Consider the following 3032-nt stretch of genomic DNA (forward strand, 5'->3'; position numbering starts at 1 on the left):
CTTGTAATAGCCAGCCATATATATATAAATATGAGAATATATATATATATATATATATATATATATATGAGAGAGATTCATTCTGTAAGTTCTGCTACTGTAAAGAACATTGACTCATATACTCACTTTTTTCTTCCCAGATATGCTGTTATTGACATAATATAGTAGAATGTCTTTTTGAGTATTCATCTCAAAATTTAATTTATATATATTGTATGTGTGTAGTGTATGTGCACATAATCATTGGCCAGAAGAGAATGTTAGATATCTTGCTAGATATCTTCTTTTAGCATTATTTGCATTATTCCCATGAAGTGGGAGCCCCACTGAACCTTGAATTCACTGACCACCTAGATGGTCAGGCAACAAGACCTTTCATCTTCCTCTCTATATTCCCATAGTGGTGGGGTTGAACATTCTCAAAGTTTCACCACAATTTTTATGCAGGCACTGAGAGTCAAATTCAGGTCTCCATATTTTTACAAAAATCACTCTTATCTGATGAGACATCTCCACAACACTTTTGTTGTTGTTGATCATGTAAAATTGCAATTAGATAGAAATCAGATAGAATTACTGTCCATAAGGATAGTATACATGATGATAAGTTTTAAAACATTTTAAAATTAGAGGTCAGGAATTCTAGTTTTAATGTTTTGTTGTTGATAAGATGCGATTCTTAGATCTTAGGGTTGGAAAGAGTGTGCTCATAGTTTCAGACCTCTTTAGTGATCTATAAAGAGGACTGAATTGAAGAATAGGATAGTAAAAATTTGAGAAAGCATGAGTGTTCTTGACAAAGCCCTCACAATGGCTATCCGACTGTGACAGCCACCTGCTGTGGTTTGGGACTTGCATGTGTTGCCAGGGTAGTTCTTGGTCTTTTCTTTTGGTTCTGAGTTTCAATTTCAAGTCTAAATAAAGATTACATTAAATTTTTTTATCTTCTATAAATGGTGTCATAAATATCCAACCTTGGTTACTACAGATTATCACCATCCATATTTGTTCTTTAACTCTGTCAACTCTATTTGATTTCATCTAATATTTTATCTACAAACCTTGAAAAAATGTTCTGATGTTTCTTTTAAGATTTTATCATTTGTAGCTGCATAATTTGGAATCATATATTCATTTATATGGCAAATAAAGTCTCTTTTCCCATAGGTTTTCCAGTATGACCTTAAGTAAGCATTAAGTGCTGAGAAAAAAATGGTTAATAAATAAAATGAGAAAGAATTAATAGAAAGTTGTTAACAAATATATCCTCCGTAACTAGACCTATCTTACTTGCTCTTGTGTTTTGAATAAGAATGACTCCACAGGCTCATGTATTTGTATGCTTATACCAGGTAGTGAAATCATTAGAAAAGACTAGAATACTTAGGAAGCTAATAATAGATTAGCCTTGAAAGAAGTGTGTCACTGAAGATGCATTTGGATGTTTCTAAGCCCATATTAGGCCCAGGATCTAGCTCTGTTCTCCCCCACTCCCCCTGCTCTCTCACACACTCTCTCTGTCTGCTTATGTGTTAGAGTATAACTAGTAACTACATCTCCAGTACCATGCCTTCATTATTGCCACCATGCTCCCCACTATGATGCTAATATAAACAAGCCTCCAAATAAATGATAAAACAAAAATAATACTCTTCCATTTAATACTATTTCCATTAAGTGGCTGGTATACAGAAAGCAAAAGAGCAATTCAGAAAGTTAATATTCATAGATTTGTTGCCAGTTGACCTGTTCCATATGTCCAGATGGCCCTTTCTAAACAGTCTATCAAGATTACCTATTTATACATCAGAACATTTTCTAAAGAGAAATGATGGTTCTCAGAAGCTCTCTGTGGATCAGTATATACATTCTTCTGGTTGCATTTATCATGTATCTTCTCTGAGACTTAGGGCATACAGATTTGTCTCTAAGTTAAACACATTTACTCTGTCTGAGTTCAGTTTGTTGTAAAGGAGTTAATGACATTCATTGTTCCTTCAAATAGCATGTCAAGACAGAATTCTGTGGTTAGTGTTACAGTAAATCTGATCACACTGGAATAGGGGTTAACTCTAGTCAAGAAAAGCCCAGATGATACTGAAAGAGATGGAAGGAAATAAAATGTGTTTGGTGATACCATCTGGCCTGGCTCATACAAAGTCCCAGAACAGGGAGTTAGATAAGAGAAGATCTGGTTTGAACACTAATTGTCACTCCTTGATTCCATATTTCATACTTGCTTTGAAAAAAGAAAAAAAAACAGACAAAAAAGAAACAGAAAAGAGGTAAAGAAGATGAAGAAAAGGGAGGAGAAGGAGAAGATTATGAGCAGGGAGGACTTTAGGAGCTCCACAACAACTTCAGGAGTAGTCACAAGCTACTAAAAATTGATAAATAACTTCTTAAAATTTGTGATTATTCCTTGAAGACTACAAAGGCACCATGGTAAATTTAAAAAATCTTGTCAGAAATTCTTCATTTTTATCTGCCTTGCTCAATCTCAACAATCTATTCAAATTCCATTGAATTTTAACACAATTTTCTTGCCTCTAAGCCCAGATGTCTGAGAGCCTCTGAGAATTTGAGTGGTAACCAATAGTTGGAACAAAACTGAACTTTCTTTGACCTTTTCCAGTGATTCCATAAAAATATTTAGGCTTACACCATCAAACACTCATCTGGTGGAAGCTGTTCCCTAATGCTACATTTGAATGAAGGCTTTTAGCTATTGGCTTTGTTTAGGTTTTTTCTTTTGCAAACTCTTTCAATGTCTATCTCATTTTCTGTTCCTTTCGATATCTAATTTTTAAATAACCTTGACTTCTTGGCTGCATTGTTCATGCATAAAATGTACCTTTTTAAATTCCATAGTGGATTTTGCTGTTTCACAACTTGAAGCCTACTGTCGGACATTAGGTTATGACGTCAGGAAGGTTCTCCAATTGACGTCACTGAGGAGCTCCACTTCTTAAAGATAAATATCTCCTCTCTCTCTCTCTCTCTCTCTCTCTCTCTCTCTCTCTCTCTCTCTC

The sequence above is a fragment of the Grammomys surdaster genome, unplaced genomic scaffold (genome assembly GCF_004785775.1).
Source record: "Grammomys surdaster isolate TR1022 unplaced genomic scaffold, NIH_TR_1.0 133, whole genome shotgun sequence".
Lineage (NCBI taxonomy): Eukaryota > Metazoa > Chordata > Mammalia > Rodentia > Muridae > Grammomys > Grammomys surdaster.